The 14,020-nt window shown below is 36.0% G+C and overlaps 1 protein-coding gene and 1 non-coding gene across 3 annotated transcripts in view; both read right to left on the minus strand.

Moving 5' to 3' along the window:
* Window positions 1-14,020, minus strand: part of lrfn2b (leucine rich repeat and fibronectin type III domain containing 2b) — a 120,167-nt gene that overhangs the window by 81,013 nt on the left and 25,134 nt on the right. The window lies entirely within an intron of this gene.
* LOC113545371 (U6 spliceosomal RNA) lies at window positions 13,894-13,997 on the minus strand. The gene has a single exon (XR_003404605.1). It is a non-coding gene; the product is annotated as a U6 spliceosomal RNA (small nuclear RNA).

Genomic DNA, 14,020 nt, shown 5'->3' on the forward strand with positions numbered 1-14,020 from the left:
ATAGTGACACAGTCAGTGATAATGTCCATATACTGGACAGAGAAGATAAACAGTTCGAGAGAGGAGTCAAGGAGTCTGTCTGTTTCAAAGTGGAACAAACTGTTCCTGAAAACAGGGGGAGGTCTTAACATCCTTACACATCCAGACTCCAATTACATGTAAACCAAAAAACTGCATTATGGCACACACACAGTGTTTCTGTTTGGATTGCTGGGTACAGTTAATTAAAAAATTTTGGCACCCTTCATTCATGTGAGAAAAATTATATATATCCACTCATGGGGCATTTTAGTAATAACGTCTCCTTGTACACTTGCTCATTCATGTAATAATCCAATCAGCCAATCATGTGGCAGTATCACAATGTATAAAATCATGCGGATATAGGTCAAGAGTTTCAGTTAATGTTCACATCAAATGTCAGATACAAGATTACATTGTGTGTATACGCTACATAATACCAGGAGATCAGCAATTTATGAAATACTCAAACCAACCTGTCTGGCACCAACAACCCTCATATGGTCAAAGTCACTGAGATCATATTTTCTCACTGAGTTCACATTTTCTGATGTTTTATGTGAACATGGTGGTGTCATCTAATAGCTGCAAGCCTACAATTACATGTTTCACAGAGAGCCAAATATCCTTTTGACTGCTTCTAAGTGTTCAAATGGGTATCTATGTACTGTATGATAGGGCTGGAAAAATAACTATATATATTATTGATATTGTGATATATATTGTGATAAATTAGGTCACAGTACATGTCGGTATGATTTGTGTATATTTATATGTCTGCACGTTATTATCTAAAGCAGTAGAGAGAAGTAACTGGTGGGAAATATTTGTATATATATAGCACTTTGTACAGCACTTTAGTCAACTGAAGTTGATTTAAATACATGATTTTTTTGTATTTTGCTATTCTGGTATTACCTTTATTTTTAAAACAAAAACTCTGATTGGAAGCAGCTGATTTGATGTAAACATTTTCTATTGAACTTAAAACTGTAAATTAATATCTTTTTTTAAGTTATTGTCCTTTTCAGTATTGCATACAGTTTTTTTTATATAAATTAAATAAAAGTATCATGAAATTTATCATGTTTTTTTTTTATGCAACACTACTGTTTTGCTGGCAGTTCATTAGCAAACCTATACTCTTCAAGTATCGTCATGTATTTTCATATCGCCCACTCGTAATCTACAGCCTGACTGATTTCCAACCGAAGAGCACAAACAAATCAAATGTAGAGAACAGCTTTATAAATGTTGTTTGTACATTTTTCAGCTCAGCATTTTGAGGCATTCTGAGTCAAACGCCACAGAATACCCTCAAAACATGAACTGATTCCCTACAGCAGATTTTATTTGAGCAATTAACATTAAGAACAATTTTATCTGACACTAAACACTGAAGCCAATGGAAGACACATAAAATGTCTGAGCAGACTATGGGATATATAGTACGATACGGAGAGCTGGTATACCAGCTCATCCTGCAAAGCCCATCACCTTTCCTCTACAAACTCACATCATCATTTATTCCATACACATTTTATCCAGACCTATAGTCTCATTTTTTTAGTTCATACTTTTACACACATATTGTATATTGATGGGCTGTGTCACAAATCATACACCATTAGCAAAACTCTATACATTTGACATACTATTTACTACAGTAGTTTGAAATTTTTGATGTAGCCATGGACAGACTGGAGGATCTTTGTTGCAAACACTGTTTATCTCACACCTCAACTTTTACACCTCAGACACTCACACATACACACACAGTCATGGGCTGCATCTCAAACCACCTACTACTGTACTAAACAGTAGGCTGTGTCAAAATAGTTCACCATCTGTGGTATCTTTAATTTAACAAGCAATGTTAGCAAGCTGAGCATTTATCAGCCATGATTAAACTCTCAGTTATTGTAAACATTCACTCTTGGCTGTGTATGACAGTGTTTGAGAGAATGCCAGACTACTACACCACTATACTGCAGGTTAAAGCAGACTAAGAATTGCCATCATTGCCTATTGCCTATGATGCCTACTATTTATTAACCATAGGATTTTACAGTCAAGGTGCTGAAAAATACAGTTGCTTGTCCTTATTTATTCCAAACACTCCATCCTTCTTTTTCACACCTTCTCTTTATGTACACCTCAATTTTTACAACGTCATTAATAATAATTATATCTTTTTTGTTTATTTCTGGTTCAGCTTAAGCTCAAAATTAAAATTGGTATTAAATCCATAGACAGAAACCAAAGTCATGTTTATCTTCCTCGTGACAATGGACTGAAACGGTTCTTTCCTACATGATAAAACATGGCAATTGTTTGCTGAAGGGAAAGCAGCTGCAGTCTGCAGCGCGACTCAGAATAACAGTAATGGGTTATTTGAAGGCAATTTCTCTATAAAAGGCACCTGGGAGATAGAGCTCGGGAATAAGAATACAGTCTGGATGGTAAACTATAATTATTTATATAATTTAGGCCTACAGGATATCTGAAATGATACTCATGATTATTTTACTTGACATTGGATTCATAATTATTTTTAAATCAATTCTTTATGCATTAGTTTCTTTGCATAAAAATTAATGAACAAAAGAACTGTATTGCACTATTATTTCACTGTTTTTAAATCTTGTAAAAACAACAACAACAACAAAAACTCAAACAACTATATAAGCAAGGCTCAAGAGTATCAAGCAAACCAGCCAAACATATGAAATACGGGGCACTTGATTTAAAGATCATACATAATGTAAGATTACTTATACTCTGCACTGATAGGTCATCACTGGGTAGATGACCATAAATAAAATCAATTCAACATGGACACGGACACACGGACACTCGGACACGTTGAAACGTTTAATGCATTTTGATGTGTGTATTTTTATTTTGAAGTGAAGTTTTAATTAATGAAAATATGCCACAGTTCATCTCCATCTTTTATATCCTATAGTTTTTGGTATTTTAGAATATAATACACAGTTACTGTTACATCTCGCTTTTATAAAGCATAATTTTCTGAATTGATTGTTTAACGATTAAAGATAATGTCTCTATTAAAAATAATATACATGCTGAGCAAAAGAATTTGGACAATCATGTCATCTTATAGAACTGAGCTCCTGGCTGTGTCCAAGAAGTTTCAAATGAACAATGACACACACACACACACACACACACACACACACAAAGACACACACTGACAAGAGAAGAAATCATCAATGGCATCATTAAAAATCCATGGCTTTAAAAATGCAACATTCCAGTGCGATGTGTCAAGTGTCTTCATCTGTCCTGTTCCACAGTTAACCACAAGTGTTGATTTTTCAAAGAAAATCTGTTTAGTTTAGAAAATTTAGAAAATTGGTATTCCTGATATATTGGTAATAGGCAAGGTGATCAAAGTGAGAAAGTTTAAATTCTGAATGATTCACAATTTTACAAGATATAATACAGCTTTCAGGTAGAGTTCCAGTCTCGTTCTTGGTCCTTTTTGTTTAACCTCATCTGTGTTGTCTGTGTAGTTGGATCTTTAGCTTGTCAAAAAAGTATGGCATGAACCAGATAGTGTTAGCATGCTAGGTAAAACCCACACCAGATCAGCCAAGCAGCGGTCTGGAATCACTCACTTTTACCAGATATAACTGAGTTTGAAATACAAAAATACGCCAACTCCTCCCATTAGTTACTATGTGCTCTCTGGTTCAAAAACCTAACTGGGTAACAGTAAAAATTCCACAATGAGGATAAACCAGCTAACTATCATCAGTCATTTACTAGCTTCCAACCAAAATAGAGAACAAATAAATGCCTATTCTCTCTCTGTACTGATTGGTTACTGGCTAGATAGTCTGTCATGAGTTTTCTGATTCTTTCATATCTAAAATTGTGGAGTTTTCACGTATCTGAGTTGGTGTATGATGTTTGCGTAGCAATTTTTTGTTTCTGACTCGAGACCACTGACGCAGCACTGACAGCTCTGACGGCTCAGGAACTGACGGCTCAGGAACATCATATTATAGAGTACTTTTTCTGCACCAACTCAAAAATTGTTTTTTTTTTTTTTTCATTTTAACAACAAAAAATCCTACCCACTATACCTTTAAAGAAAAACCTTTAAGTAAAAATGACAAAGAAGATTTTTGATTCAGTTTAATTTATTAACTCTACTGATTACATTGTCTACTTCCACACCTACTTTAAGATAAACCCTTGCCACTGATTATATTCAACGATCCTTTTCTTTTTGCCTTCTGTTGCTTTCTTATCTTGACTATGATGAAATATAGCACTTATTGAAAGTTGAGAAACTTTCAGTGTTATGTGCCCTTCATGGGCAGTTGTAGTTTGACCCTTACTGCCAGGCTTGATTGGACATGTACAAATTTTGCACTGTGTATGTGTGTGTGCTCTGAGTTTCTTACAGCTCAGATCAAACACAGGGCTGACACAGTGAGAAAAAGGAGAAAAAAAGTATACACTGGAATGATGCAGTTAACATTAATGAACACAACACATTCAAGGGGTTTTTTTGCTTTAAAGTGTTCAAGAATGCAGGCCACGGAATCAGCAATTACCAGTAATATTTTAGAAATATAGACAGGTCATTTGTCAGTGTGCATTTTTGTAAATGTATAATGGAAAAGTTTTTGATGGGACAAAATAGTAAACTCTCCTCATTATACGCCTCTTCTATGACTAACCAGCAGAGTGGCACAGCTGGACTGTGGAGAGTCGAGAACCTTTCAGAATTCAATTACAGAGAATAACTTGAGGTATATTATTAGATGGGATTACAGCACATTAAGGACAGTTTCTTATGGTAACTTGCACAGCAACACAGTGTGCAATTTTCAATGTACATGAAAGTCTTCATGAAAATTCTTGATAACGCAAAATTGATACATTTTACTGTAGGACATATTTCCATTTTTACATAAAGCAGTTTTTGCAAAAACCAATTCGATGGAAATGAACCAGCAACAAATACTTTTTAATTTTAATCGAATCACATGACATAAAGCTATGCACATAAAGCTGACGGAAGCATAGCTACTCTTTCTGCCAGGACTAGTAAAAGAACTACGGCCCATGTGCCTATAGATCTCAGTGAAGGAGGTGAAGGCCTATATGCCTACCAGTCCCTGCGAGGGAGACATGACCACTCATTCCTGTATATTTTACTGTTTACACAACACTTAATCACAATGTACTACCATGTATTTGTTATAAGCCTCTACATTATATATCATATTGAGTCATGAATAAACAAAAGTATGAAATTGTGTGATGGCCCTACTTCAGATGGAAAGCAGTTCCTGTAATGTTGAGACTAATCAATGCTACCATGTCCAGTAAACTCAAGGAGGGTCAATAAAGAACTGTGATCTAATGCTGGATAATCACATTTCATAAGACCAAACCATTCCTGATTCAGAAATGGAGCTTTAAGCATGGGTCTGAACTTAAGCTGATTAAATACAGAGGCTGAATGAGAGCTCAATGTGCCCTGCTGCCATTTATGATCTTAACCTTGTGCAACCCAAAATATTTATTTACCATTTCTACTTACTTACATCTAAAACTACAGCGCCATCAAAAGAGCACCAGCCAATCACACACAGTTATGAGCACAAGTTATATACTAATATACTAAATATGTCAAAATGTTAGGGTGAAAATATAAAAATACCATCACGTGGTACCTTACTGATCTCCTGAAAGTATTGACTATTTACCATTTATATCATTCTAAAGAAGCATAGCCTTTTTCAAATCTGACTGAAACCCATTTTTAATGACATGTTTGGTAATTTGATTAAATTTGAACAGATTAAGTGAAAATCACAGAAAAACATCACTAAAGGGTAAGTAACATTTTATAATTTATTTCCTGGAGTAGCAGTATAACATGAGACTTTAAAAATAAGAAACACCGTCAACCTCTAAAATTATATGAACACACTACACAAAGTAAAAAATCTCTCTATCTCAGTAGTAGGCCTAAGTTACGTTCATAAAAATAACATTTAATGCAAAGTTTCGACTTTGACTCATCAGGCCAGAAAATAAATCCTGCTATGTCCCAGTATACTGTACCTGAATTACTGTACCTGAATATCCTATAGCATAATTAGCCAGCAATGTTAGCTCGCTAGCTAAGCATAGCCACAACTAGCAAGTCTTTCCAGTTACCATGATTAATGGCCACTCCTTGTGGCTACATCCTGAACCACATACGTTGCTGAAAATAGTACCATTACAAGTCTGATGTACTATTTAGTCAGTATTATGGCGGTTTAATGCTGCCATGGAAAGAGTGATACATAGTAGTTTGCTATTGATTATTCCAAAAATGTATTTCTATCCCCATTATCAAATCTTCACCATCACTATCCACATCACGCTATACTCTTCCTCTTATTCACCACATTCCATGTCCCAAACTCACAGATCTACAGTGAAAGTGCGGACTATCATTTCTGCTGTGTGTATGTGTGTGTGTGTTTTCATGGCCAAGAGTCTGAAGGGAATCTGGTTGACGTGCTTCCAGATGAGCGAGGGGTCATGTGGAGGAGGTCACTGGAGAGCTGGAGAGATCAGTTGGGTTTCCACACAATCACACAATAATTAGAGAGATTCGTTTCTCTCCTATGAGTCTTTCGAGGCCCATAATGCATTGCAGCTACTGGCAGCAGACATCAGACAAAATGTGTGTGGTGTGTGCGTTGCCTTTGCAGCTTTACAATACAAGAAGAAAAAGCCAACAATGAGATAATAAAGGATTTCTGAGATGATTTAAAGTTGTATTAATGAATATTCGTAATGTTTACTGTTTATTCTAGCTATCTGTATAACAAAAACTAACCTGACAGGATATCTGAGAAAACTTTATCTTGCAATCATAATTCTACATTTGAGGATTGGATGTGTACTCAGAAACATTTGAGTGTCAAACCCATCTATCACACTTAAAGACACTACTTTAATATTTTTTTAATAAACCACATCTATTGTATTAGCTTTCTGTTTGGTGATAGCCTTAGGAGGTAAAAAGCAATATCTTAAGAACGATGTTATGATGTTTATGAAAAACAGCTGATATTTCTTTAATAAAATGTAAAACTAGGAGAAAATGACGCACAATGTGTATTTCAGGCCAGGGAGGGCATGATGATAAGCTCTACGGTTAAAACTCAGTGGTTAAGATTCAAAGAGTCTCAGTGGTTAGAGTCCAAGTGGTTAGGATAGAGTCAAGCTCTATCATCACCTAGTTTCTATGTAAAGTGCTACTTTAAATGTAGCCTCATGTTATAACTTAAAACGTCTACCTATCCTGTAATAGTTGCATCTTCTGCCATAGCAAAACTATTCAATTCTGTTAAAAGTGCAAGCTTACCACATGCAGAGTAAAACCAGCATTTGAGCCAACTATAAATGCATTTTTGTTTTCTTTTTATTTTGTAAAGAGGATAATGATTTCCTCAAGCTTGTGGTTTTTCATTTGTTGTCCATCGTCACTGGACCTGGTCACCTTGCAGAAATACACAGTAATGACACATATTAACAGGAGGGATCATAAGGTTAACTACAAAATGATTACATTTATATCAGCCAGCATAGTGTGCTCTTTCCTCAGCTAGCACAAAATGTCATAGATCACACTGGCCTTTATTCATCAACGTTTGGAAGAAACAAGCACAGTTAATGATCCAGCTTCAGTTCCCACCCATTATCCCCTTATTTACATTTCATATGCATATGGAAGGCCCTAATTTACCATAATATACATATAATTTATATGAAGCACACCCTAATTTATGCAAGCTTTGCAATATTGCAATATTGAGCCAATAAAAGGATGCTGCCAGAGGAAAGAAGTGAAGAGAAGTGGTGAAAATATAATTTCAGTGAAGCCGAGTTTGAGGTGCTTTTGTTTGAGGTTGCTACAAATAAAGACAGCTATGGAAATGTGATACATTTTTTTATTTAAAAAAAAAAAAAGCTGTTTTAGGCCAGGCCATTCTTTCCATCCTCATCTGCAAATCGTTGTGTGAACTATACCTATAGCTAGAGTTTTATTCATAGTGCAACTCAAACAGGTCAGATGTAATTGAAATCAGATTGAATTAATTTTATGTATTATAAAGAAGCTGTATTTATAAAGAAATATATTTCATATAAATAAAATGATGACAGAAATGATCCTACGTTTTAATCTACAATCACTTTATGAACTACTTCTTACGATGCATTGTAGGGGTCTGGTGCAAAGAAAATTGTACAGATTGCAAGCTTTACACTAACTACTTTCAACTTTACGCTCCAACGTTCTGCAGGTGCAACCGGCTGCTGATGGTTACGATCTTAAACCCCAGGACTGTCAAAGAGCCACTGCTGCACTTGCAAGTGCTTAGATTGGATTTTGCCTCCCCTGTAAGTCACTTTGGATTGAAGTGTCTGCCAAATGAATAAGCGCAAATGTCACACCATGTTTGACTCATTCCTCAAAGTTTATTCCATAACGGAGCTTTGAGTCTCAATAGCCTTAAGCTTCACGTCTACAAGAGGGCCACAATCCGCCCACAGAACTAAAAAAACATGTTCTGGCAGGGATAGAGCATTGTACAGAAATATAAGGTTGATTTATATGCTACTATAGTTAAGTAGAGTAAGTTAAATAAATATGCATCATTTCATTACTGAGTGAAGATAATAACGATTATCATTGTGCAGCATGATGTGCTGAGGTAAGTTAATACCTATAATACAAAAATTGGAATGGATTCAGAAATTCTGCTACACTGAAATGATCCCAATGACTAACACCTGATACTGACTCAGTTACAGCACTCCCCTGTGTTATACATAATTTTCCCAACAGCTTTCAGTCAATAAGAACACACCAAGAAGTGTTTTTGTAATTGTGTTTTGGAAAACTTTGGGAAAATTGCTGGCTGTCCTCACTGACATTGTTATTTAGTCTAAGAATTAAACTAATTCTAGAAACCCACCATAGAGTAGTATATTTTGCAAAATAAAATGTCACATCATCCATTATAATTATTGATTTTACACTTGCACCACTGAACAACTTCGTATCAATTTTATTTTCTACTACGCAGTACTTTTAAAGGAAAGAGAGCCATAAGTTAATATCAATATTAAGCACAACCTAAATAGCATGGCATGAAGCATGAGGCGTTGAAAATCCTGGTTATTTTTCAGAGAGGCGGAAGTGATTTGTATTCCCTGGTCGCTACCGGTAGCCTTGGCATTTTTGTGAACTGCAGATTAAATTCTTGGAAGCTGGCTTTAATTCCGAAGCCAATAGATCTTATAAATATTTCATCGCCCTGTACTCACTAACACGACTGCGAGTACTCAGCTGCTGTTTTCTCAAGGCTCATGAGGGTGTAGAGGTTTGGCATCGGCTTGCCAGCCTTCCCTATCAACTAATAAGCCGTGATCTGACTTAGTAATGAACAGCGAACTCCATCAGCACTTGGGCAGGGGAATCAAAATAGTCATTTATAAATAGGGGGTGTGAATGATATCATAAATTCCTGGTATGATATCCGTGCAACCCAAGTGGCTGCTACAGCTTCATATTTCCAAAAGGGGTAACATTAAACACTTTTCAACTCTTTAAAGCTGGGCACATGCTACAAGACATGAAATTATAACAGATTTTGAAATAGAAATCGATAGAAAAAGATGTGGTGTTATTTATATATATATATATATATATATATATATATATATTATATATATATATATATATATATATATATATATTTATATATAAGATTTTATTACGGTGTATAGGAAACAAGAGTCTCAATTCTCAAAAGCATCAGTGAAATCACACCATCACATCACACAACACAATACGGATGGCGCCGGATGGAATGTGTCTGAGCTCTGCGTCTGAGACAGGAGCCATAATCTTCTCTCTGTAAGTCCAGCTGTGGTCATTTTTATACGACGTTTTATATCTGGTTACATAAAGCATTATAAGGGCACTCGTACATGTTCCAAGGTGCCATACACACTTTGTCTTTCTTCTGAACACGCAGAGTGCTTATTATTATATATTTCTTTGGCATATTTCCTATTTTTTCTCCCATCTCTGTCAACATTGAACATGCAGATGCCTCCAAGATGAAGAATCAGAGAGACGCACACATCAGAATGAGTCAAATAATTATGGTGTCTTCAGCATATGTGAAAAAACTTGGAGTTGTTTTGAGCAGGTAGTCTGTTAGTGAACAGAAAACATATAAAGCAAAGAAGCTGGGTTAAAACACAACCCCGAGGACTTCCAGTACTGAGTGACAAGAACTGAGAGCATGTTTTTTTTTTTTTTTAGCTTGACAGCTCTTACTTAGCAAGTCCAATATTCAGTAACCCAGTGCCACATTCACCTTAGAGTCTGAAAAACAGCTTGTGTCAAGCTGTTTGATTGTATGATTGACTGACTGTATCTTCAGCAGATCTGTTTGCTCAGTAAGCATATGATGTGCATAATTATAGCCAGGAAGAAAAGGTTCTCAAATGTTTTTCATGACAATTGATGTGAGGGCAATGGGTCTGAAGTCATTGAGACCTGACGCTTTTAGCGATTTGAACCCGGAGTGATGACGTTTTTCTCAGTATTATCTAATGATGTTTTTTCATTGAATTTGACCACATAACTGGCTTTGTGTCAGGTTTAAAAATATTGCAGGAAATTTACCAAAATTTACACTTTTGTGACCATGTCTGTACAGTGCACACAAATCCACGCCTACTCAAACTGAACACAGCACTACGACTGCCTGGAAAATGTAAACCGTTATATGTACAGAATATAAAACTGTATAAGTCCAAAACTATACTGCAAAATTTGTTCAGTAGTATTTATCACAAAACTATTTAGCTGCTCGTCTTTAAAGATTTCAGTGAAGACAGATGCCAGAACATCAGCACTGTGCTAAAGTGTAGAAGGAGAGAGGTGATCAGGACCAACTACCTTTCCTTTACTTAACTCGTCAAAAGCAGTTCTCACCTCTGCTTCTGACATGAAGAATGGTGGAGGCAAGATTAGCAGGTCAGGGTCAAGGGTAGCAAAGTGGTGCATCATTCTGTACTGCATATCAGGGGCAATATTCACAAAGAATCTTAAGGCTAAGTGTAGCTGATTTAGGGGAAAAATAAACCAGTAAATAAAAAAACAAAGCTTCTAAACCTGTGAAAACAAACGGGTAGTCCAGAGAACTCTTAAATCACATAAAAGGCAGAATCACAAACATGACTGAACAGCTGCTGCCGGTGATTAACAGCACAATCAAACGTCATGTGTTTGATATGTGCAAGGTCATATTACAACAAAACAATTCATATAAAATGGGAAAAAGTGATTTCATACTACACTGAAACAAAAATCAAAAGGCTGACATACAGATTTGTTTTCTTTTAAATGTCTACTAACTACAAAGTCATGGATATACCACAATGTAATCTGCTATGAAAGAAATGTAAAAAAAATAAAAAATCAATACTTTAATTAAAGGCAACTTTAATTAAAGACATGAAATTTAGATTATTCTTTTTATGTATGAAATAAACAACATTTTAAAAAAATGACATACTGTATCAGTATTTTTTTGAGGTTACTGCGCAGACTGCTACCATAGCAGCCAATCAGCATTCGTTTGTCTATTAGGAATTCCTTAGTAAAAAAATTCCTTTCAGCAGTTTTGCAAATAGGTTTTAAGGAACATCTCTTAGTTATGAAACTTTAGTGCCTCTTAGGAGAATTTTTAATCATAAGATAAGATTCATTGTGTATATGGCCCCTGCGTCTGTAAGTGAGGATGACCTGTCTTTTTATCATTTTGTTATTTTCTGCTGACTATGCAATAGCAACATTCTTTTCCAATTGAATTCTATATTTGGATACGAGCCATAATTAGTAGTTTTATATAGATCCTTGTCACCAACGATATATGCAGAATATTTATTTGCAAAGAGAACTTATTGTTACTGAACTATGAAAGAGTCAAATAAACTCTTCACAAACTGTAGACAATAACCATTTTTGACTGCAGGTTAAGTTGAGGTGTCTGTTGGTATGTTGAGGCGATTAGAGTACCACAGCAGAGCTCTCTTTAAAGTATGGTAAACCGACAGATTTGAAGTACAGCATGGGTCAAGAATAGTAGCCACTCTCACAGGATGTAGTTTGGCAGCCCAATAGAAATATTGGCCAGGTTAAAATCCCCCCAAGATCATCTTTGCTTAACAGATGGTGCAGAGTTAGGATAAGAATTCTGAAGTGAGGAAATAATTTATATACTCAGTTCGCATATAGCAGTGCAGTGTTTACTTGTGGATGTATATAAATAGTGATTAAAATGGCAGACCCAATATGAAATGGGTCTGTGAATTATACTGCAGGTGTACATTACAGTTGGCGAGAACCTATCCAATGCACCACTGGGTGATTAATTATTAAACAAATACTACTGCACATTGTCTTGAGAGACAGGCTAGACAACCTGTCCACTCACTGGGGGTAAAATCCAGTGGGGATACCATTGAATCTGGGATTAGGCAATCCATCCATGACGAGATGATCTAGAGATAGTAAGAAATTATATGGGGGACAACCTGCACTCTAGGGACTCTAGAATTGTTCTGTTGATTGCCTTATCATGTCAGTGGTAATTTGCAGGAAGCTGATAAATTCTTCAAATTTCATTATTGTTTTCATCAAAATTTTGGCTCAGTGTCAAGAACTAGCACAAGAAATGGTTGGTCACTTGGCTTGCTACCGTGAACACAGGTGTAGGCCGTCTTCTGAATCTGCAAAGCCTTTTATAGCAGCTGGTTGTTCAGTTCTGCCTCTGGCCAAAAACTCCTTAGGTATTATCTGATGGTCTAGCTGTTTGAGGAGCTACCAGTGATAGAAGTGCTGCAAAAACTATGCTTTCCACAGATAACCAAAAACAAGTAAAAGACAATTGTAGAAGTGGCCATCAAATTATCTCACAGTTGACTACGACTGAGCAGAAGGCTTGGATGAATGGATCATGTTTTAATGTTTTAGATGTTTCTTCAGTAATTTCACTATTATTTATGGGTTCCACTGAATGGTACACATCTCACTACATTTACAATGCTTCCAGAAAGTGTTCACCTCAATGATTATTTCTTTTTGCGGTATTGCAATATCACATTTAAGTATGTTAGAATTGGATTAAAAAACTGTATAATTAATAAGTATTCACCCCCTGCCTTTTTTCTTTTAGTACTCTAAATTCGGACTAGGATTTAATTTCGGAAGGCTTACAAATATGTTAAACAGGGTACACCTGTGTTAATTTTAAATCCGCTTATGTCTAATTGTATGCTTGCACAATAAATATCACTGATTTTGGGAGGTAACAGGACGAAAAAAGATGGAGAAGGTTTTTAAAACATCGGCAAAGCTCTGAACCCTCTTAGGAGTACTGTGAAATCCACTATAACAAAGCAGAAAAGTATGGCATGACCCAGATACTAGCAAGATCAGGCCAAACTGAGTACTTGGGCAAGAAGGCAAGAATTGTCCAACTACAACACTGAAGGGGTTACAGAGCTACCTGGGCGAAATTTACATATAAATTTATGACATTTGGCAGACCCCCCTTATGCAGGGCAACTCTCATTTGTACAACCAAGCAGTCAAGGGTTAAGGACCTTGCTCAAGGGGCCTATAGAGGCAGATTAGCGTTACTGGGATTAAAACTTATGACATCCTGAACAGAAGTCCAAAGTCTTAACCACTGAGGTACCACTGTGCCGCAATAGGAGAACCTGTGCAGACATCAACAACATCAATAGCTCTTCACGATTTTGCGTGTAATCCTTGTGCAGGGGCCACGCTAAACTTCGCTGTATCGTTCCAATTTTAGTATATGTGCTGCCGTAGCCTCTGTGGGAGAGTGACCAAAAGGAA

Source organism: Pangasianodon hypophthalmus, chromosome 19, assembly GCF_027358585.1.
Source record: "Pangasianodon hypophthalmus isolate fPanHyp1 chromosome 19, fPanHyp1.pri, whole genome shotgun sequence".
In the NCBI taxonomy this organism is placed as follows: Eukaryota; Metazoa; Chordata; class Actinopteri; order Siluriformes; family Pangasiidae; genus Pangasianodon; species Pangasianodon hypophthalmus.